At 40.8% G+C, this 24,625-nt stretch overlaps 1 long non-coding RNA gene across 2 annotated transcripts in view; it reads left to right on the plus strand.

The window, feature by feature from the left end:
- The first annotated feature begins 1,202 nt into the window (after positions 1 to 1,202).
- The window catches only part of LOC126642708 (uncharacterized), a 70,465-nt gene continuing 47,042 nt past the window's right edge, over positions 1,203 to 24,625 (plus strand). For both annotated transcript variants that reach the window (XR_007629507.1, XR_007629508.1), the window contains exons 1-4: positions 1,203 to 1,300; positions 11,865 to 12,019; positions 12,961 to 13,000; positions 17,624 to 17,806. This is a non-coding gene — a long non-coding RNA (uncharacterized LOC126642708). The remainder of the gene's footprint in view (positions 1,301 to 11,864; positions 12,020 to 12,960; positions 13,001 to 17,623; positions 17,807 to 24,625) is intronic.

A 24,625-nucleotide genomic window follows, 5' to 3' on the forward strand; every position in this document is an offset into this window, starting at 1 on the left:
TGAAATCAAGAATTCAGTCCTAGAAAAGTGAAATTACAGTTCTTTATATTCTTCCTTCTTGATATTTTTCCTTCTTCCATTTGGTTGATACAAACTAAGGCATGGAGGACAACAGAAGGAAAAAAAACCACTTAAAAAAGAAAATAATTCGGAAGTGAAGGTTTCCAAGTTTTTGAGGGACAATGCTGTTAAAAAACAACTTGTAATATATTTACATATTTTACATAGGGGTTTTGCCAGAGATTCTTGCTTCAGAGTTATTACATGTTTAGGGTTAATACAGCTTTTGAGAAAAATAACTAATAAATTGTTTTAATTACTTCTGGATAAGTGACTACAGATATATATATATATTAAGATTAATCATGCTGTGTGTCATCAACAGCAGCAGTTAAATAATTGAAGCTTTGATCTTATTAATGGCTTCAGTAGAAGAAGGGATAGACAGGATCCATGTGGGAGTGCCAGACCTCCATGGAACAGCAGGAGTAGGTGCAGGAGGCTGAAACCCCGCTCCAGGTGAGTGTCTCTTCCATCGTGTCCTCCAGGAGCTTTCCCTCTGGGCTAAAGCAGCTCCTGCAGAGCCAGCACCTGGCTCAGCACCTGCAGGTGTTGCCATGGCAAGAGCCCCCCTGTTCTTTCCATGAGGGCCTGGAATTTCTCGCAGTCAGAGGTAAAATGTTTCAGATTACTGAATTCATGGACTGTGTAATTGGTTTTACGTGCAATGCAGACTTCCCATTATGCAATATATTTCTATTTGATCATAACCTTGCTTTTTTTTAAAAAAAAAGGCACAAACCAAAGAAAGAGAAAGCAAAAATACAAACCAGCAAACACTTCTTCGTTAGAGTAAAAATTTCCATTGACAGCCTCCTACTTGGTATTGCCTTTGGGAAAAATAGGGGACGGTCCCTTCACCTGATTTTGAGAAATGATAAACTGAAACCTGTTGGTTTAAAGGTGATTGTTAATTATTTTAGTGTTGTAGGTTGGTCTGTTAATCATCATTTATTAAAATGCTGACTTTCCCACAGTAAGTTGTACCTCACTCAATAACATGAAAAGCTAGAGAGAGAGAGACTCCTGAAGTAAAGTGCAGTCACTGCCATTTTGAAAGGCTGTGATTCTTTTCCCTACTTGGTGTCATTTTCTGCCGATCATAATGTTGCATTTGTTCTCTTTATTTTTCCATTACAGTTGGTCCCTCGTGGAGAGAACTCCATCTCTGATGTTGGGAACAGCGGCACTCTCACTAGTTCCTTTGGCTTTTCATTCTGATCAGATCTATGGCCAAAAGGTGATACCATTTATTAATGTGATAAATATCCTTTCATTTGCTAATATCAGAATTCTAGTTTGTCTGTATGACTCTGAGGGATTGGATGCATCCTTTAACTATCAAGTCCTGATTAGAAATCAGATAAAGGAGGAAATAGGTTTTTGAAAGGCTGTGATCTCACAAACCTTTCACCACCAGCAGTGTGTGCACATGCATAAACTGTTATATTAGGTCAGATGTATAAAAGGCAGTCTAGAATGGAAAGGTGAGACCACACTTGTGTAGAGCTCTGAAGCCCAATCTGTGCCTGCTCCTGGAAATGAGCGGAGTTTGACTAAAGGCTGGAATTTGATTCTATTATTTAGGTTTTTCTTAAGAGGACGTCTTGGTTAAGCAGGAACTCCCTTCTGTACAAATACAACCAGAAAGTGTTCCAGCTTTAATTTGGTATTTCTTTTGTTAAAAACAAACTTAAGAACAACAGTGAGACAAAACCATGACCTTTTATTAAGAAGTTCTATTGATTCTATATAAGATAAATTTCCCATAAGCATCTTGACCTCCAACAAATACATGATCAGCTGTGGAGTTCCAGCTGTTGAGCAATGCAGTTAAACCTCAAATATCATTGATCATGTGTTCATAACCTTCAACTATAAAACCTCTGAAGAAAGGGAGGTGTCTCTTGGCATGTTTGTACAGCTTCAGGTACATGCAGCAAGTAGTAAACTGGGAGTAACTGGCTCACAATTCTCTTATTCCATTTGTTGCATGGGAAGCACATGTTCTTTGCTGAACAGTAATTGAAGAGAGGTTGTTTCCAGGTCTGTTTTTCTTTGAGAAGGACATTCAGCAACAAGGAACCATTAATAAAAGTTGTTTTGGGGTTTTGTGGTTTTGGAGTTTTTTTGGTTATCCTTCTACAGGGCAAAGACTGTAAGCCCTTAAATCCACAAGTTCATTTCCAGTTTAGCAGCTGTTCAAACAAAACTAGGAGGAAGTGCTACAACAGGTAAGGTTGCTGCTGGATTAGAGACCTCCACTGCAGCATTAGCCAGGTTAACTCTTTGGTACTAACACTGGGATCATTTTCTGTGTCATGCCTGAGACTTTGAAATATTCTTTAATAAACTTTATGTGCCAAATTCAAGGTGGATCATAGTCCACTTTGTGAGAGACAAGAAGCACCAAAGTTGTTTCGTGAAATGATGTCTTGTTCTAAATATTTTAAAACATTCAAGCCCTTTTGTCTGATATTTTTTAGTCTGACTTTTTTAACATAGGTCAATTCTACTGTGATAAAACTGAGAAGAGTTGGTCTCTTTATTGTCTTCTATATCTCTATGCAATTTGTTCTGTTTCATAGTAGGTACCCTGGGGATTGAATCTGCTGAGATGAAAAAAATGAAAGCCCTTTGGGCATGGAAGAAAAAATTTGTCATTACAGGTCTCACTTTGTTTTCTTCCTTTATCACTTAGAACTATTAAAATTATTAAAAACTTTGAATAATAAAATCAAGGCTGAAAATAGCTATTTAATCAGATTCAATCTAGAAGATGCAAGAGGAGGCTGAATTGTTAAATTAAGACTACACTTATCTTTATGAAAAGACAAGATGCACACTGTCTTGTGTTTGCCTGAACTTGCTGGTTCTAACCAGGGCCACTTTGCTGCCTTTCCTTCTGCTATTAAGCCCAGAGTTTATTTGTAACTAAATCTTGCCAGGTGACAGCTTATGCAGAGGACATTTTCTACTGTTTTTCTTTTACAGAAAGAACAGGTTGTTGTGTTACTCAGTTATTCTGGGCTGAGAGTGCCAAGGCCTGAGCTTTCATATCCTTTTAGAGCAGCCTTGAGCCATGTAAGGACACCTTCTGTGAAATCTCTTCCTGTGCTTTTGTTTTCTCTACTCACTATGGGTGTGTGAGAGAAAATCCTGCAGTTTTGACTGACTTGGGCTAAAAGTCTTTCCCAAATGAGTGTGATGGAAAGTTTCTTCTGCGCTGAGGGTGGTTGTTGGTAAAACAAACAGGTGAGGTTATCCCTTTCTAAACTAACTCCTCAGCCATATCCAGAGTACTTGTGTATCATTATCTTTTAGGATTAGCTCATGATTGGATTCCTTTTAAAAGGCTGACAAGAGAAGGTGGTATTTAGCCATTCAGTCCTGTACCATTCAGCAATATTAAAATGCCCTCAGTAAGCAGAAATACAGCTCTTAGCCAGCAAACAACCAGTTTCCAGTTAAATGTTACAAGGCAAGATTTTTCCAGAAGTAGAAAATTAATAGTCGTATTGTGGAGCCCTTATTGGTGATTGTAAATTGTTGTTATTCCTGAGCATAGTACTGATCATTGTGTCAAGTTATTAGTCAGGTGAATACATTTATTATTAAAAAGCTTAATTTGTGTGTGTTCCCCAGCAGACTTGTTCATAATTGCTGGTGACTTCCCTTGTGAATATAAAAACTCAGTCAGTAGCCAGTCCTGTAATTACAAATTTCCTCTGATTAACTGTGCTGTTTCCTAAATTAGAGTCTGGCAGATTGTACTCAGGACATGGGTGACTGTCATGTCCACAAGGATGTTGTCCATTTTAGCCACAGTTCATCTCTCTGTAAACAAACACTTCAATGTTTTGCTTTGAAAGGTATTTGCAGAAAGATAAAAACAACTTAGGAGGGCTCCTACTTTAAAAGAATCTGGGGCTACATATTTGCTGTGCCCTCAAAATGGCTGTGGCATTTGGCTTTGCTTTTTCTGAAAGCACATCCTGGCTGGATAAACTGCTTTTGCCATCTCTTTTTCCGCTTGGTGTTCCTCATGCCATATTTAGAGAAGGCCCAGACATAAAGAACAATATTTTCTAGAAACCAAGCAAAATAGATCAGAGATGAATCCTTGGGTCTGTGTTTCGTTTCAGGCTTACCTTGGGTGAATCCACAGCTGCTGTAGATTTTGGCAATATATCCTCTGAGAAAACGTAAAATGTTTTCTTGTACTTCCTTAATTTTGCTTTGGGAAGTTGATTTATACTCATGTTAGAAGAAATGGCTATAGCAAATACAAGTGTGTGGTTGTGGAGTTCACTGTTTACAGTAGGCACAAGCAGTATATTTAAATTTAAAAGCTGATATATGTATGACTGCACGTGCACAGATCAGAATGTGAGTACAGTAACAAAGACATGTCTTGTATATTAATTAAGTCTTCCATAATGACTGAACAAGGCAAATCAGCTCTGCCTTTATAATGGGAAGGATGAAAACCTGCTCTGCTCAAATTCTTCTTAAAGGAACAAACAACAGGACCAAAGCAAACCACACATATTTCAGGTCTTGGGCTTCTTTTCATCTGCTGTCTGTCATCAGTTTACCTGTGTGCCTGCCCTCTTGTGGATTTTAAATGTAATAAGTACTGTAGGTTTTATTACCCAAGTTTTAAGACTGTGGGTCTTTGAGATGATTTTATGACTAGTCTGCATTATCTAGAACAAAAGAGGGCATATGTGTTATAGGATTCTTCTGCATTTCTTCTGAATGCATTATTTGACTGAAAGAATTGTTCTACCTATACCCTGTGGTTTGGGAAGTTGTTCTGTTCTGTTTCTAAGCTGTATTTGTCAAACTTAGCTGCCAAATCTCTTCCATGCTGCTCTCATTCCCCTACTGTCACACAACTGCTCTTCAAATTTGACTGTCTCAGGAAACCCTGAATGGAAAAGTAATGACAAGGCATATGAAATACCACTGATTTCTTCAAAGCTTTGGGAACTTTTTCTAGGGTCGTAAGGTGAACAGATCAGAGCCTTCTACAGCAGAACACTCTGCCAATGCCACCTGTAATTTCTATCTAAAACATTGCTGTGTGTGCAGAAGTAGTAAATTGCTTCAAAGCTGGAGGCCAGGGATCAGCCCTGCGCTGAATGCATCCAGGAGGATTAGTGTGTGTAAGCCTGCAAGGTAGAACAGAGTAAATAACATAAAAATGGAAATCCAGCCCACACTTTGTGGTGTTTTTAAGCCAATGCAGTTTTGAATTTTGCTACGGAACTAAGAGAAAGATGTGTGTGATGTTCCCAGTGTGCAGCTGGGAACACAAAAACTCAGCTAGGTTAGAATGACCTATCAGACAGGATGGCTGTGCCAACACAAAACCCTTCCGAGAGCCTCTTGGATTAGATCTGGTGAAACACAAACACTCAAAGGACAGGGAAGGAGAAACGTATGGCATGGGGCCAAAGCTGGGAATTAAAAAATAGGTGGGAAAAGGGGATTCTTCAGCTGGTTTCCTCTCACTGTCCAAGGTGCTGATGGCACCTGAGAGACAGACGGGCTCTGCACCACAACGGTGGGGACCTGCCTTCTGGGACCAGTAAAGCTGTGGGGAAGGGGGAGGTAGAAGCTTGTTCTTATGAGTAGAACAGATAGAAACAGAGAGAGAAAGTTGTTGAAGTAAGTTTATGCCATTTCTTAGGCAGAGATCACACAGAGCACAACTCCTGGACCCAGGAAGGTGCTGTTGTCGTGCTGTGGCATGTATGGAAGTGGAAGGAAGAGTTTGCTAGATGTGTTTGATATTGTTTGTATTTGAAAGTACAGACCTTTTACATTCCTTGCTGTCCTTCTGTCCTGCTCTTTTAATTTAAGGCTATTTTTGATATCCCTCTTGCTAAGTAACAATTTACTTTGGAAATGTCTTGGGGTTTTTGTGAAGTGCTACTTATTCTGAATTAGTGATAAAAACTTCTCCACATATTTTAGTGCTGACAACAAATTCCCTCATTCTGCCAACATAACATTCTCATTTTGCTGAGAAAAACGTAGTCTTGTTGCTTGCTCTTTTTTGCATCTCAACTTTCAGCTCTACTAAATCTTCCAGTCACTTCTCTTTACATCTTTATTTTCAGCACATTTAGGTAATCTGCAGGGTTTTAAGTTGTTTTAGCTTGGGTCCATTGTGGGACATTAATATAGCCCTGACAAGGTCCATGGTGTGGAACGCCGTGGCCCATAACACCAATAAAGCAGCCGGGGGAGCGGAGCCGTGTCTGACGTACGGCACACAAAAATGTGGATCCCGCCAATTAATCACGGCCCGCTGCCGACAAACGAGTGACAGTAATTGATGCGGCCCTTTGAGAGACAATCTGGAACCACTGCAACCTGGGAAAGCTCATTCATTTCTGTTCCTTTGCTGAGTTAGGGGTGAATAACAGCCCTCACTTAATTGCTGCCCAGCGTTGCTTTATACGGTGACAGTGCCGGTGACAAGCCAGGAAGTCAGAGTCTGGTTAGAGCACTGTCTGCCTAAGTCTGGTCTACATTCTGTGCAACTATTGATGTTTTCTTTTCACTGTATTGGCTGCCAAAGGGCTGATGCACATACATCCGAAGTGCATTTGAATGCCTAAACTTGTTCTGTGGGGTTTTCAGCTTGACAGTCTGTAATTATCAAAATGTTTTCCTTATTTATATTATACTCTTAGCCTGGAGTGTCAGGATTTCTAAGATGCCCCGTAGAGTCCAGCAATGAAATGTGTGCAGTCTGACTAGATCTGATTTGCACTCCCTGCTTTGTTTCGGGTGACTTTGTCTGGCTCAGAGTAAAGCCAGAAGGTCTTATGGCTGTAAGAAAATGTCTGACTGTTTTAACAGGCATTGTGCCAGACCAAGGCAACATATATTCCAACTGTCTGTGCTAAGGTCCTGCTTGCTGAGTATTCCTGTTCTTGACAGCAGGGAGGGAAATCAAGGCTCAGCCCAGAATCCCAAAGCAAAGAGAGATTTCTGCTGAATTTTCTCTCCAGTAGGCAGTGGCTGCTTCCATCGCGCCGAGCAAACTTTTCTTCCAGAACAACAATAGCCTGCCTTGGTTATTACTGGAGCAAGGCCAAAATATTTCCCTTCAGAGCAATAATATTGTTACAGCAAAAGAGCTGCCGAACGGAACCTGCTTGGACTGTCCTGTTTGTGGGTTAGGGCCACCTCCTCCCCAGTTGTGCTTCAGGTCTGCTGTAATTATCAGGCTGGCTAAGATGGTATTCACATCCCTGTTACTCCTGCACTTGTTCTCTGATAGTTTCCTTTCCTTGCTTTCTCACCTCTGCTGCTGCAGCAGAACATGTTGTCCCCGGATGAGAAAAGGAGGCACCAGGCAGGGTGAGTAGGAGGAGTGTTGAGGGCTTCCAGCTCAGTGCTCTGGTTGTTCCATTATGGAGCAGGACAACTCATCAGGCATTAACACTGGATAAAGGAGCTGCCATGAGGGCAGGCCTCTGTGGGCTGTAGGAAAGAGGATTTTCTGCAGTTGTCTTGTAAAATTCCACTGGCATTTTTGAAAGGAAGGAGGATTTGCTCCCACTTTATGGACCTGGGAACTGGAGCATGAGACTGTTCATTGCCCTACTTCTTGATAATCCAAACATTTGCATCTTTCATTGTCTGGAACAAGACCTGCAGAAATTTAGGACCTCTGTGAATCAAGCTGCTTTCCTAACCTCCATAGTGCTTCGGTGACAGACTAGAGTGGATGTCTAAGTATGGATGTGAGGAGGAGAAAAGAGAAGATCTGCTAACGGATCTTGTATTTCCTTACACTAGAATCCCTGGCAGTGGCTCTAACAATTTAGATCTTCCTAGCTAAGAACTGCACTTCCTCTGTGGCCACAAATGACAGGTTTATTTTTTTTTATACTGCATTTGGCCATATTTGCTTTTTGAACACAAATTTGCCCCTTTGTAGCCTGCAGTGTTTCCTCACACCATTCTTGTTGTTCTGGTATTGCAGTGCTGTTGCTGGAATAACTGGTGAGAATGTGCTGGCAACAGACTATTAATGTTGTTCTTCTCTAGCAGAAATGGTCAAAAAGGGGGGCTTTGCATGGTAGGGTGTGTCAACTTAGGAGAGAATATTTCAGTCTAGGAATAGAGCAGATGAGATGCACAGGGAACTCATTTCATCCGAGTTGAGGTGGGTTTCCATATGAGATAGAGGGAACTTTAGCTGTTGCAAAAGTCCTGGCACATGTCAGGAGTTGTTTCCTTGGAAGATTTTACCGTTGTGTTCTCAATTGCACTGGACCTTTTCTCTTATTTGAGTAGAATTCTTGGGAGTAGATTAGGTATGATCCAAAATCTGTTTTCCTCTTAATCTTTTTTTTTTTTTTTTTCCCCCCTCTTTGCCTTTTCCCTTCAGGTTATTTTTGCTGTTGCACATGTCAACTTCTCAACCCTTCCTTTCCTGGCCGTCCTTCTCTGTGTTTAGATCTTTCTCCAAGAAATCTGGAAAGTTGCATCCATCTCTTTTCCTTCCAAGCACAAGAACAAAAGTGCAAAATAAGTGGTGCATTCCCTGCTGATTTCACAACTTGAACCAATATTTTTCCCAGTGTTTTTGCAGCCTTTCTCCAGAGGGACCTGCCAGATCTTGATCCCTGCTGTAACTCCCAGTGCTGTGGCTGTGCAGTGCTGTGGATTACTAGGATAAGATGTGACCTAGGAAAATGTGACTGCCAGTGGTAAAAGCAGGGAATGTTTTTCTCTACAGGGAAGTTAACACTTTCTTTGCATCAGAGTTTGTTCTAACATGAGTATTTATGCAGAGTTCAAGATACCAGAACATATTTTTACAGGGATCTTTGACACACTTTATAATGTATTTTTAACTTTGATGCAGTGTTGTTGTCACTATTACCTGCAGTACAATACACCTGTTTTACTGAACTACTCGAATACTGGCGTTTTTTAAATCTCATTTTCCTGCCATTTTCAGAGCTGCATGAACAGAGGCAGTCAGTCAGCATGGTTAGGTTCATTCAGAAGAACACTTGAGACTGGCTGCTTGTGATTCTGTGTCCCAGCAGAAACTGGGAAGACAGATATCAGGATACCTGGTTCCTTACTACATTTGTAATTATCCAACACTTCAGTATTTCCAAAAGAAGCATAATGAAACCCCCAAGCATTCATGAGAGAAGGAGGTGTCGTGTCCCTCAGTTTGTACCTGAAACTTCTGTGTGACTCCACATAGAATGTGATTTTGTTTTTTTCTCAATATGATAATAGTTCATTATTGTGCTAAAAGGTTTTCATTGGGGAAAATGTAATTGCTGAGTGATTCGTGCGCTGAAACCTCGCTGTCAATTGAAAATGTTGCTCTAAGAGTTACAGTTTTATTTGATGTGTGCACTGTGGTCTTCTGCTTGTTCTCTTTCACAGCCTGGGGTGCTGTTTTCACTTTCTAGTGTGCCTAGTTAGGTATTCCAAACAGTGAGATTACAGTTTAGATGAATAGTTAAGAAAAATGAAGATAAATACTGCTTGTAAATTGTGGTTGATAAATGACGAATGAAATAATGAATTGGCCTGGCCGTGCTCTGGAGGCTGTGGTAAAGTTAAAATTGAAGCTATTCTGAGTCAGCTTCAGTCGGGACTCTTTGGGAAGAGTTTCAGCTGCACAAGTTGTTTTTTTTATACAGAGTACTTTGGATGTCACCTAACAAACCAAGTTCTCCTGTTCTGACACGAACAACCAAGATTTCCTCCTTTGCTGGCAGACTTCATTAACTGTGTGGCTTTTTTAATCACCCAAAATAGCCTCCACATTGTTGGAGTGTCCTTACTGGTAGGAAGCATGACCTTCTCTCTGATACTGGGCCATCAAAAAGAATGTAGTAAATTTTAATGTGATTGTAACTTAGCCAGCATTTACATGAAGGAAAACAATGATCTTCTTGTTATGGAGATCATTAATGAAACATCAGCACTGGTCTGCAAATGCTACCATGTTGTGATCCAGCTGAAAAAACAGCCTTGTGTAACTTGAGGATGTTGCATAACTCAGGAAGTGGAAAAACAAACTGAATTTTCAGTGGTTGTTTACATTTTAACTAGATCCCAATGAAAAGTCTACAGTGAATAGCTTTTGGAGTAATTTCACTTCTGTGTCCTCTGAAGCAATATCTGTGAGGCTGACCACGTTCCTTCTGGCCCGCTCAGTGCTGGTGTTTGTGGTTGCCTGTTCTCAGCGTGTTAATCTGCTGTTTGAAATTCAAATGGCTTTGTGTTTCAGCTGGGTCATGTGGCACCCTCTGTGTTTCCTATTGGAGAAGGATACGAGTTCTCGGTGTGTTGGGATTTGTAGCTTATTCAAAATTCATCTTCCCTGTGCACTCAGGCGTGGAACTTGGAAATTTGCTTCCCAATTAGGCTCTTGAAAGATAAAAGCAGTAAGTCACGTGTTCCACTAAACTCATGGGAACATAATCATTTACAGAACTTACTTGACATTTTTTATCTAACTTAGCAGTTTCAATGCCAGTACATTCAGGACAAACTCATTTCCCTCCAACTCTTCAGTTCTGTCTCATTGTAGAAAGGCAAAAGTTGCAAAACTCAGCAAGATTTCAGGAGGAGGCAACCAGTCAAAAAACTCTGCAGCTATTTCTTAGAAGGGCTGCCGTTTTCAAGTGTTAAATTCCCATGAGGATCAAGTGTGATCTGAGCCAAGGTTTTGGCATTCAAGTCTGGAACGTTAGTTAACAGCTTTAAAAGTTGATGTTTTTAAACAGAGATTTTTTTTTTAGGGTGAGTTACAGCCCATGGAAGTGTATCTTGTTATAAAGTTTCTGAAGGAAATTGCATCCAGGTAGAAATTGAATTTAAAGACTGAAAACTCGGAGAACTGAACTGCAGAATGAAACTGTCAGCTCTTGTTACGAGTGGTGTGTAAACCAACACATGCACAGAGTTCAGGAGAGTTATGTTGACTTTTTCTTAGCAGAAGATCTGATTCTGTGACCCAGCAGAAGGGGCACAGACATTGTTGACCAAAAAGAGATTGCTTGGCATTGCCCTTCAGATTGATTTTGCCCTCCATGTGAATTATTAATGGATAGAATTGTGAATTGTGTTTGGTGTTATTAGTGGAAGGCAATGGATATAACTGCTGTAAACCATGGGGCTAACACGACACAGCCCGTATTAACTGCTCTGTTAAACTGTGTAATATTCCACTTGCATTAAGTACTGTGGTTTATTTGATCAACAGAGCTCTCCCATCTCTCCCATCGCTTCCCTTTAGCCCCAGATGCAGCAGTGGCTTTTCAATTGAGTGAGGACACCACATAATTAACGGTTGCCTGGGGATTATTAGTTGGATTTGATTAACTTCAAATTTGGCTATGTTTTTGTAATTATTTTTTCCTTTTCCCCCATGTGAGAGGAATCTGCTTTGGATATATATTGTTGCCCACGTATTTAAAATATGTCAATATGCAAACTGTATTTCCAGTGGGGCAGCACTGGCCAAATCCCAACCTGGGTTAGGTTTATAGGATAACAGTGTAGTGCATTGTTTTGTGTCAAATTCATGGAGCGACACGACACTTAGTTAATTTTCACACCACCACCACCACCCATCTTTCTGTGTATGAAACAAATGTTATGAAACTCAGCAAAAAGGTGAAAGCTGCAGGCTGCCTTTAAAGGGCTGACTGTTTCAGGGCAGATGCTTGATCTAGAGATCTGCTGAGATTAACTGTGTGTGGGTTCCCTTATCTTATTTGTCTTCTACATTTCAGACAACTCTGGAGGTCCCTGACAGCTGTGCTAAGGGCTGAGCACTCACCACAAGACAAGTGGCCTTCTCTGCAGTCGAAGGAGAGAGAAACAAGAGCTGGATGTGAGGAACAAATGTATAAAGCGAAACATGTGCTTTGTGAATGTACATTTTGTGGTGGGTTTAGTTTTACCTGTATAACATACCCATTATATATATGAGTTTTGCCCTCTGGTTGGCCTATTTTGCACAGCAGTAGCCTGGGATAAGAGTTTGTTACAGCTGGGGATGTGCCAGTCTGAGGAGAGAGGAAGGGAGGCAGGTGCATCTGTCTTTAAACTATGTTTTTTGTGCTTGTCTTTATCCTTGGGAAAGCTGGTTTTATAACCCAAGGCTCTGAATCCCGAAGTGGCAAAGGAAGGACCCCTTAATTTCCTCATGAACCTTTGCTTCTGACATTAGAGCAAAGAGATATCTGTCTTAACAGTAAGATGGGACAATTTTCAGTGAAAAAAACAGACAGTGCTTTTGTGCTGCACTGTTTTATTTATTTTTTGTCTACTCCTTGGTTAATTCTCTTCATATTTCTCCATTTCCAAATCTGAACAACAAAACAAAGCCAACTGGGAAGTAACACCTTAGAAATTTAAACCAAAAAATGGCTGCATGCTTTGTTTATCCTGTAATTAATTAAAGGTGGATTTGTCTTTAAAGTACAAAACCAGCCTTTTTTTTTTTTTTGTTAATATTATTTCAAAGAAAGGAAAAGGTATTTTCAGTGCAAAATATTGTTTAAGAACTGTAAACCCCTGAATGGCTTCTGTCCTCAAGTTCTTGTTAATACTTGGGAAACGGCTATGATCTAGAACTCTGTATAATTTACTATGGCTACTTGATTCTGTGATCTCTCAAAGGCCAGGCTGCAGTAATTGGAGCTGAAGGTGCTTAGCCACTGGAACTGCACGAGACAATGGGGGTGAATGTATCTGAACAGAGTACGAGGGGTTGATCAAAGCTGTCTGCCTTATCAAAAGTAATTCCCTGTTGTAACAGGAGGTTGCCTGCTGATACACATGTTTTTAACAGATAGCAAAGCCTATTTTCTGTTATTTTTGCAGGAGGATGTCCTTCTGTTCACCAGCCCGTCCTTCAGTAGAAGTAAGTTCAAAGCGATGTCGAGCAAGTGTCGCTAATCCTTTTGAATTAGTGGTGGGAGTTCACGAGGTCACTTGTAACGGTGATGTAATATGCAGAAAACCTCTAATAACTGAACATGTGCTGCATGTAAAGCCAGAAGCCAAGTAAGCTGGAACACTCACATGAAGTTGAGGGGGGTGTGCTCTGTATCCACATCAAAGGTCTCCCATGCCTTCCACCCAGACAGCGACATGGGGCTGGAAATGTCTCTGCTTTTCTGGCTGTAGCATCAAACATCAGGCTGTTGGAATACAACACATTCAACTTGAACCTCTTAAAACGGGTCCACACTTGAGGAGACTTAGCATGGATGGCACTGTTGCAAATAACTGGGGGTATTTTGCTTGCTTGTTTACCTCCCTCATTGTCACGTTTATTACTGGTGGGATGCATTTATCAAAATCCCACGTATTGCATACCATTCAAAATCTTTCTGTTGTTTCCTCCTGAACGGGCTCAGAGGTTGCATGCAGGAATCCTAATGCTTGTTGCAGTGATATTAAAACACACAATGTCATTCTGCATTAGTTGACAGGTAGAAATTAGCACGCTCTGAATTTGTCAGACCGTTGAACTAAGCAGAATCCTCATTGAGCCTGGTGCTTGATGGCATTGAGCCCTCTGCATTTGCTACTTAGCTTTCTTTATAAATCTGCACTCGTAGTTAGGGCAAAAGTAACTGCCAAAGGAGTGCCAGGACCTCTTAAGTTTGCTCTGATTTGGAACAACCGTAGGGTGGAACTCAGTAGCCTGTAGATAAACTAGCACTGACACGTGAATCAGCAGAGCCTGGCTCTTGGCCTGAGTTACCAAACCCACTGCTCAAGCCTTTTTAAACTGGGAAAGGGCTCTCTAGCTGCAACTAATGTGATTTCCAGGTTGGAAGGTAGTTCAGTGCATCATTGCTTTGGCTGTTTGCTTTGGAGTCCTTTCTGCAGCCTAAATTCCTCTGATTTCCTTGGAGGGAGGGACAAAACATTGTCCTCTCCCAGGAATGAAATGAGATTCCCTTGACTGGAAGATGGGTCCTGTTGCGTGAGTGCAATGATTCATCGCTCGCCTGTGCTGGATGGAACTGTTTTATACCACTGCTAAAGGAGTGTAAAACCCATGGCTTACGCTGGGAGCTGTTTAATTGCACCTCACTGCTGTATTTATGGCTCTGTCTAAGTCTGAGTTTAGTGGAGCTTCCACTGCAAAGCAGCAATGGCATGCTTCTGGGAATTTATGGCATATAGACATGGAATACCTGTTTTCTCAGATGTAACTGGCAGTTTAACCGAGGACCTTTGTACAACATCGTTTGCAATTTGATTTATTTTGACTATCAGCCGTGGTGAGCTCTTAGAAAATCATTCTGAACTAACTCAGGAAACTTCTCAGGAATTGAGTCTCTTGATATGTTTGAGACATTAGTGTTATTTCTCTGTGCTCAGAATGAACAAAGAGATAAATTCTTCACATTTGCTGGAATCACTTCCTTTTTTCCAAGTGCAGGAAGAGCCCAGTGCCTCCAAAATGGCTGAGCAGCAGAACAGTGTGCAGAACATGTGTTTGGAGAGCAGAGCATCAGTTGTCCCTAAATACATCAGCTGCAATTAGGTGGCTGTGGAGTCAGCAAGATTAAAATTCAGAGGCAGCATTGGCATAGGGTGACTTCTGGTCCTGGAGCCTTCATGCAAAGAGTACAATATTCCTCCCCTCTAATCAGAAGCAGATCCTCCCCTCCCAGCTGTCCTCCATACTCTTGCTCACATTCTTATGTTAGGAGTGTGGGCCAGGCAGTGAAAACTTCATTTCCCATAATATCTTCAAGGAAATCTGTGGGATTATCACCACCTGTTACCACTGTGCAGCACTCAGATGCTGTTCCGCTCTGCAAGGTGAGGTAGGAAGTGGATGCAAATGGGAATGACAATTGCAGGAGCACATGGCTGTGAAAGAAAGCCTTGCAGGCAGGATGTCTTGCCTTGGGATCACTGTCTGGATATCTCAGGACTCTACACTTCAGTTTGTGCTCTCAGTTTATTTTCTAAGAAAAGGGGAAAGGAACGTTTTCCAAGTGGTTCCAGAGCAGCAGCAGCTCACAGTGGTGACTCCTGTGCTCTGTTGTACATTATCACCACTTAGAAAGCCTTGCATTTCTAATGGAATAATGTGCTGGTTGGAGGATGGTTTCTACTCTTTGTGAATCCTACTTTTTTTTTCCAGAAAAATACACAAAATAGGTACAATTAGCAGCATAACAAGCAATGTTTTGTCTCCCTGTCATAACCCTCAATTGTTATAGTACAAGTTCATCTGGAAATTGAATAACTGTGTCTTGCTTAGTGATCTGAGAGCAAGCAATGGGAAGGTAAAGAAGACTTGAATGTTTTAAAACAAAAGGGAATATATTCCTGGAAGAATATGGAACAAAGTGCTCTTGTGGCTCCTTCTTTTTGTTCTCTTTGTTGCCTTGTGGAGGGTGCACAAGGATTCATTTAGAGATGCTGCCCTCACTCCTGTGATCATCTCCACGTGGGGGCAGAGGTTGGTCTCCATCATTTTTGCTGGGTGAGGGTATTAATTTTGGAAAAGTCTGTTACCCAGACTGCTTCCATGTTTCTGATCTTTCTCAATGTGATCATGCTGGCTTGTGCTTCCCTCCTGTTGCTAAGGAGGGGATTTTCCAAAGTGCTCTGTTGGCCAGAGTCTGTTCCCATTACAGACATCAGGGAGACTCTCCTGGGTGTAGATGGATAAAGTTTATTGGTGTGGGAAGTCCACCAAAGTGAGCTAGAACAGGTAAAGTACAGAAAAGACCTGGAAGTGTATTTCTGTTCCCTGTCAGTCACCTCCCGTTAGCTGTGACATTGACTGTAGCTGTTCTGGTTACCTGGACATCCCACTGCCAAGATTTTATCCATAGCGTAAAACATCCTATGGACATGGTGTGCCTAAGCAGTGCCTGCCTCCATGGAGTGCTTTTAACACTCAATTCATGGAACCCTGGTAGTGCAGTCTGACAGCCAGGAGTTTTTGCTACCTTTCCAATTTTAGTTAGGAAAGCTATTAGCTGGAAATCCTTGCTTTGGTTTCCTATTTTTGGGATTAATGTAACCAGATGAGTTTTCTGATTGGCTTAGACAGAAATACTGAAGTATTTCTTTTCCAGCTTTCCAGTGTCATCTATATTTGTCAATGACAGTTCTACATTATCACAATATTCTAGATTATCTGTGGTTTTTACTAGGCTCTCTACATACATAACAAAGTCTGTCTCAGCTGTTTTATTCATTGTTAGAAAGATAGCACATTTATCAATCTGCATTGATAGATTTCCTAGCAAAAGGATCAGAAGAGTTTTATTTTTTCCAGCACTGAGCCTGCAGATGTTTTTATTAATCAAGTTAATCTTCCAGGAACACTTTTTGTCTTTATCTGCTGCCTTGAAAGGCAAGAAGAAGCGGTGCTGAGTTTCAGATTTGCTCGGTCACATTTATCTTGTCTAAAGTTTCTGCGCTTGGCTGGGAGTTGCTGTGACAAATGTGAATAAAAGAGGGAGAGATAATTACTACTCTGCAATATTAAAAAGTGTAATTGCAGAGTCAGTGCTACTGTCTAAATAAACCAAAAGAGAGCCAAAAATATGCTCATGCTGCAGAGTTTGGTTCCGGATGCCAAAAATGAACTTGATCTTCCCTGTTGGTGTTCTGGTATAATATTCGAATCCTGTCTCGTTCCAGAGAGAACTGTGGCATTTTGACTTATTTTTCCTCTGCAATAATAATAATAATCTACATTTCCATAGGCTAAGCAGAGTTTCTGGAGAAGGATGCAAGGCCCTTGTCAGAGGACATCGTTCCCAAGTCTCAGACTGGTCTTCTGCTTACCAAAGTGAAGGGGGCATGTTCTGGTTCCTAGGGACCTTATTTTCATTAGGCTCCCTGGCAGAAAAATACTGCCTTTGTCAGGGAAAAAAGTGAAAGAAATGTGAAATCCGCCTCTGACCGTCTCTAGTCCCACCTGTAGGTCCTTGATTAGGTCTGCTAAGCCAGTTGTATCTGTCTGAAGCCATTTAATGCAAAAGCTGTCAGGATTATCTTCCCCTTAGCGTGGCTCTGTTGGAAATAGGGATCCAGTTTGTCATCTGTCTCCTGGATGAGGGAGTTTGGAGAGTTCCTGGACTCCCAGCTGAGATTTAAATCTTGCTTTCTTTGGTGACAGCTCTGCTCCATCTGTTAGCAGTGGTGGCAGTCCCTGGGAATCGTTCCTTCGTGCTCACAAGGGCTGTCTCTTTGCATTGAAGAGAATGAAGAACTCAAGTAGAGTTCAGCAAGGAAACACACACCTTTTAAAGATGGGCAGAGCATTCACTCCTCATCTATCCTGATCCACAGTGAGAACTCCTCAAAGAAGTTAAAGCCAAACAACTTGCTTCTTGGAACCTTGCAACAGATGGTTCTTGGGAGGAGCTGTGGGCATGGGGCATGTTTGGGGTGGGATTGTGACAGCGGTGACTTGCAAGGCCACGGAGTGACCAACATGTGGGAAAAGAGGTTTTCGTGTTCCTTGCCCCTGAACTCATTTCCACACTTACAGGGACTGCAGGCCTACTGGTGCTGACAGCAGATGGCTCAGAAGATTCTCCCAGGAGAGTGTGAAGTAGAAGGAGAGGTGGGATAATTGAGTTCATGCTGTTGGCCCTGCAATCCAGAGCTGTTACAGGCTGCGGAGCGGCACAGAGGAAATGCTCGACCGCGATGGATGTGCAGCAGTAACGAGGTGAAATTGCATTGCCCTTTCCACAGAATTGCTAGTGTGTTAAATATTCCACTGTAAACAGAAGCAAATGAGAAGTCAGAGAGTCCTTAGATGTCTGGTAGAAATGTTGTTAATTCAGCTCTGTAGCTGGGGCTGAACAAGCACAAGCAACGCAAAGCTGAGAACTGTCTTGAGTTTCTTTTGTTTATTTTTAAAAGTCTATGCTTCCTCCCATCAGGCTTGGCCATTTTGGGGAATATATTCCACAAAGAAATAGGAACTGTGTGAATGTGGAAGCATTTCCAGATGGGCTGTGTGTTACAGGAGGGAATATAATCTGTGGGAGATTTGTGAGAAGGAATATATGCCAGTATATAGAAACAAAGGATATATACCTCTGGCTTCTCAAGTATGTTTAGCATGGTAAATCCCCAGAATATGCCTGAAGGGGTGCAGTGCACTCAGCACACATTACTGATAGTGTCACCCTCCAAATAAAATTTTTGAGGAGGCAGGATACGTGGAGTGACAGTACACCAAGGAATGCTTTGCCATCTCTCAAGCCACATGGCAAAATTTCTGCTGGAGAAGTGATGTGTTTTGCTTCTAATCTTATATATATGTAGAGCTGGGAAACACATACAAAGGGTATTACAGAACACAACATCAAAAAAAAAGCCCCAAACCCTGATGTTTTGGCTCTCTAAGCATCCCCTGAGGGATTTTTACAGAAACCATAGCTTCATGTCTCATTGCACATGTCTAAATAAATAGTCAAGACAAGCGTTTTGCATAGGAGATGCTACGGTACAACAGCAAGATTATTAATTTCTTTGCCCCTGGCAAAAGCATTTCATGGCTGCAGTCATCAGCTCCAATTATTTGTTATAGTCTCTTGACTTCTTTGAGTATTGTTTACCCAACAGTATTTACACAGGAGCTCATTTGTGAGAGGGCTTAGCATTTTCAGAGGGTGAAGTTGGTGTGTGTTTAACGTAAATATGAATTATTTCAGAAAACCAGGGCAAGACACACAGAGCAAAACTGGCTGTAAACTGCAGCTGAATTCACAACAGGGAGCTGGACTTACATGGGGTTTAATACTTCAGATTCCTTCCCAATCCTTTTATTTTCTCTGTAGCAATTTCCAGCAAAACCACATCTTATTTCCCCTTGCCGAGACAGACCTAAGCAAATTCCCTTAGGCAGACACCCAGGAATGTGTAATTTAAAAAAAAAAAAAAAAGAAGAAAAGGCAGAGGAGAAAAAGAAAAATGAAATAGCTGCAAGGGTAATCCTGCATTCATAAGCAATTCCAAAAAAAAGAGGCAAATGTAAAATGTCCTCTTGAGTGTAGAAACTTTGTAGGTGGGTATTTACACTTGATAGGTGTTTGCACATATTTGTACATATTTGACAGGTAAACATTTGCTTTACCTCTCATATACGCATACTACTACAGTTTTTCCATCTCCTCTTGCAACAGATACTCGTCTATGGAATGACAAATCCAATTTTTGAGGTCAGTCAATCAAATTCAGAAGTCTTCTGGGATGAACATCAGCTAGAATTTTTGTTGTGGCTGTTTTCTCATTCCTTTATTTGTGCTTTCTACTTGTGACCTAAGCAGCAGATGAAGGGCTTAAGCCCTGGAGAAAGCTGCCATTGAGAGATCTGGTCTTGGTCTGATATAAAGGAATCCTTTAACAGAGCTAATTTATTTATGAACAAGAGAGTATCCAGAGAGGCAAAAAGCAGGGAGAACTTTAAAACAGCAAGATTGCCAATTTATAATTTTGTGTGCAGAGAGGACTAACAAGACTCTTCCTCAGTCTTGGTTGCCTGCTCATGTTTTGAGGGAGGGTTGTTTTTTTCATAAATCCACGTGAGCTGGAGGAGCCACGGTGACAAAGATTCTGAGATCATCCCCAGAGCCATCTAAGCCCCAAGGCCATGTTTGTTCTGTCTCTAACAAAGGCCAAGGTATTGGATTATAACACAGTCCCTGCCATAAATTTAGTATTTCCTCTCTTTAAAGCCATCGAGTTGGGTTGTACTGGCATTGTGTTCCTTCAAAAGTCTTTACAGCTGAAACCCTTCCAGAAGGTGAAAAATTAAATTTCCTGCCTGAGAAGTGCTGAGAGATAAAATCTGCCTTGGTTGCTGTTTCTCCTCAGAAATCCCACCACTGGATAAAAAGTGCCAACTGAACTTCAGTGGGTAATATTGGTGTCATGAACTGTTAAGTGGAAGTTTGATTTCTTCCATCTCTGATGCATTCTCTTGGTGATGTATACATTATTTTAGAAATGGGTTTGTATGTGAGATGAAAAAGAAGAGTAGTTGTGCTGATGAGGAAGGCATGTGCAACAGCCCCTGTGAGCAGTTCAGACTGTATAACTCCAGATACATCCCTGTCTGCCTGCTCACTCCCTGGGTTATGTTGTTCCTTGTACGATGTGAAGAGCAAACTTTCGGAGCATGGGAGGTGCCTTCCCTTTAATGAAGCACTGCAGTGACTTAAGTAGTCTTAAACCTTGGTGTTTGACTGCCACTTGGTGCTGGAATTGTAGTTCTTGGATGTGTGCCTGATTGCTCCGCTGTGGATGACACGTGCCGTGAAGGTGATGTTCTCCTGCCAGCAAGTTTTCGCCTTGAAATGATACAGCAGAAGTCAAAGTGTGAAGTAGATTCACAAAATTCGCCAAAGAATGGTAAAAGGATTCGGTTTCTCAACCTGGTGTAGACTTGCACACAAAGTGATAAGTGGTTTTTTTTCCCCAAAGCTGAAAAATTTGCAGGATTTTCTAAAAGTGCTCCGTTAGCTGTAGTTTTTCTAAAGCAGATAAATTAATACTCCAAACAATTAGCAAACATGATGCTTCAGCAGGCACAACTGTGGGAGAAAGGGCACTTTTTCTGTGTCAGTTGATATTCCTGAAATATGGAAGGTGCAGTTAACCTCATGTTGGTGGTTCTTAGCATCCCTGAAGTGGCTGAAGCAATGGCTTGGCTCCAGTGGGATGTGCTCTTAGAAAGGAGAGTGTTCTGTAATCCTGTTGTTTAGCGATGAATATTTGCACATTTTCTTGGACTGGTTCCCATCATTTACAAGGAGACTGTGGAAAACCCCAGAAAATGTCTTGGCTGGGTTCGCTCAGACAAAGTGAAATAAGCCTTCAATTCCAAGGTATGATACATGCTATTCCTGCTTTGAACACTGCACCTTCATCACATGTGACCTTGCTGTTTGATGGCTTGGCACAGGGCCACGGCATAATTCGATGATCCACTGAAAATCGTGATTCTTTCATGTGGAAAACAATAAAAAGCATATGGGATCAATTATGCTTCGCTATTTCTCTGAGAATTCAAGCACCAGAAATAAAAAAACACTGTCTGAAGACTTTGAATTTCCATTAACTGGAAACAGTTGGTATAAATTATTTTTACTGAAACTGCTCTGCTGGCCCTGGGTAATAAAAGAAAAAATAACATTGGCATTTGATTGACTTCATAGGTGCAAAAAATGTCATGCTCAGAGGGAGCATAAAATTCCAGGTCGGGCAGTGGAATCATTTTATTAAATACCATATTTGTCATGGAGAAGCTTGGAAAAAAGGGTTTCCTGTTGCCTCAATTCCTACAGCATCTCTACTGAGCATGGTGATCAAATATACTGGGTGATGAACATGATGAGTAGCTACAGTAAAAGTAGGAGGTAAGAAGGGAGGCTTCTTGAGTAATAAGAATTTTGGTGGAAATCAAAGCTGAGTTATTCAAGGGAACAGTTTTCCTGCCAATGTATTTCTAAAGCAGGGCTTGGAGCTGGGCTTTGGAAGGTTCAGAGCTGTATGTTCTGGGGTGCTTTACTCTCCCAGGGAGCATGTTCGTTATCACTGACCCTACAGGAGTCAGGAACTCTGCAGACTGGGGGATTTTGTTCCTTTGTTCTTTGGTTTAAGATTGAATTCTGCTGCAGAATTGGGAGTAATTCTGAGTGGCAGCATCTCCACTCAATTGCAATCAAACTTGTGTTACACTGTGTTTGTCTCAACAACCAAGATTTATCTTTATTGCACTCAGTAAACAGCATTTTTTCTGCAGGCTCTGTGATAGGAACAGCTATCAAAGTAGTAGCTTGTACTCAAATAGAAAGTTCAACTGAGCTGATAGGAGCTCTGAGATAGAAATTTAAACATAATGCATCTGGATTTATTATGATAAAGCAATAAGCAATAAAATGGTTGTCAACCAGGAAGTAAAATAGGAAAGCAAGTTAACTTCCAGACTTCTGAATTTTCTCCGTGAGGAACAGACTCTTATCCCTGTTAAATATGACTCGTGTAATGAAACACCACCCAGTATTAGGAGATTAAGTGCCTATAGAGTTACAGTGTAGGTTTATTCAGCACCAGAAAGGGGCACAGATAACTCACCTGAGAGCAGCCCTTCTCCATCCTTTCCCTCATTTGGGTCAGTTGGTGAGAGAGAAATGTCATAAAATTAAATTACTCCCGTTTTCTCCAGCTGGTTTTAGCTTCAGTCCTGATGGCCCAATGCTTTCACCAACATACCCAAGTTTAATACCAGTAAGAAAATCAGATGTATTTGGAAAATGTTAGCATTTGTTTTTCTGAAATAGCATCTGATAGTTAAAGTGCCATATTTTTTCCAGGCTTCTTTCATTAGAGAGACTGATGACTATTACTACAAATATCCCACAGAGCATTCAGTTATGCTGGAGGGAGGGTGCAGATGACATGCCAGAAGCTATGCAAGAGAGATGATGCACATTATTCTCATTTTATGAGCTTGTAGATCTTGGGAAAAGCAGAGATTTGTAATGCCACTCCCTCCAATAATTAAGAGTGTGTGCCTGATTTATGTATCTGTGGTGGGAAGATGGGGTAATCGACCAAAAATATCACGGAAAACAGTCTCTCTATTAAAATGATCTGCCCCAAACTCCACATCTTCTACATTAGTCAGGAGATAAAAGTTTCTTCGAGAAATTGAAGTGTCTCTCTGTGCTTTGGTAGTCAGCTATTGTTTTGTCTTTTGTTTACAGTGGTTTGAAGAGAGCTAAAAATAGTGTTATATTCAGTCAGAAGCATCCCATAAGCCATCAGGGTGGTGTTTTGTAAACCTTGCCTTTCCAATGAGAACACAAACTGGGTCATGTTGCTTTACCCCTAACAAAGGGTTGGCGTCACCCAGCAGGGAAGGTAAGTGTAGCTTGCTGGTAGTTCATAAACATCATTAAAATTACTTTATTTTAAGGAATAAGTCATTTTGTCTTTGGAGGGATTCCCTTTTTGATGACTCAGGAGCTGAGAACAGTGGCAGGTTTATGTTCTGTGTTGACCTTGAGGTCAGGGACAACTGTGTGTTGGCAGATCTTGAGGGAGAGTTTGGTTAAGGCCGAGTTATTTTTCAAGATCTTCGACAGCAGATCTTGTGATTTATTTATTTCCCCTTCAATTACAATTACAAATAACATATTTTCACTGGCTTCATTGCCTGATTTATAGTTCATAGACATAATTGATGGGATTCCCATTAATGGCAGTGCTAATCAGATATTAATTATTGCTAATCTAATAGCCTGGACTTAAAGTGTCCTAGTAACCAATGATCTTTTTTATTGCTGTGCTTTTTAATTTCTCCCCCAACAAGATCATCAAAGCAAAAATCTGTGGCTGGCAGATACAGATTATTATAGTGTAGCTAAGTCTTTTAAACCCAAGTAGGGTAATCTAATTAAAGTGAGGCAAGAAAAAATAAATGTTGCTTTGCGAGTTCATTTTCTGACATGCTTCTCTAAAGAAAGTAAGTATCACTAAATATCTCTTGGATATGTGATATGACACTGTCAAGTTTTAAAGAATTTTTGGGAGTTTATGGTTCTCTAGTGTTGTTACTTTTTATTTCTACAGACTTGATTGAATTTTTTTACTGCTGTTACCTATATCTGTATTATTTATTTTCAATTAAATGTTCTATTAATATTTTATTAGAGAAGGAAATACTTTTTTGCTCTGGTGGTGTTTTTCCCTCTTTCTGACTGAGATCCTTCCAAAGGTCACAGGTCACAGACCCCTTTTCTAAACCAGTGTTCTTGTGTGTCCTGAGACATCAGAAGGAAATAATTGAGGCAGGGGAGTGAGCTGAAGAGAGACAGGAATGCTGTGCAAGTAGGATGAGGTTATTCCATGACAGTCCTTTGAGAGAGAAAATACTAAGAAGGGTGGAGGGTTGTCAGTGCTATACTAATGTGGATTTCTGGGAAAGAAGCAAAAGGCATCTCATTGAATACTCTCAGCTAGACATGTCTGTCTCTTTATTTGTTCTCCTTCTGTATTTTATATAGGAGTCAAAAGTATATTTGGACAGCTTGAATTAAATTCTGCTTTTTAACTGGAGCAGTACAGCTAAATCCTTGTACATTATGAGTTGGCACCGCTGCACTGAAATCAAGAAAGCTTTGTTGATTTACATCAGCTGCTGCATATTCTTTACTAGAAAAAAGGTGTGATGTGTGTTGTAGATGTCCAGATCCAAGTTTTTTCCAGTCAGTTCTTTAGCCAGATTCTTTGGGTAACTGAAATAACCTGAAAAGTACATTAGAAAAAAAAAATAATCCTATGAATTTGAAAGAATATAGTCCTCCATGTGTCTCTAATTGGGCTACATGCTGTACCACAGTGATGCTAAGGAATGCTTCCCTCACATATATATATATTCTAAACATTATAATATTTAGTATAACTCCTGTTCTGAGGAAGGATTATATGTGCCTAGCCTTGCCCAGAGAAACCACAGGATATGTGTAAAAAA

Source organism: Myiozetetes cayanensis, unplaced genomic scaffold (assembly GCF_022539395.1).
Source record: "Myiozetetes cayanensis isolate MyiCay16 unplaced genomic scaffold, myiCay2020 scf24, whole genome shotgun sequence".
Classification (NCBI taxonomy): domain Eukaryota; kingdom Metazoa; phylum Chordata; class Aves; order Passeriformes; family Tyrannidae; genus Myiozetetes; species Myiozetetes cayanensis.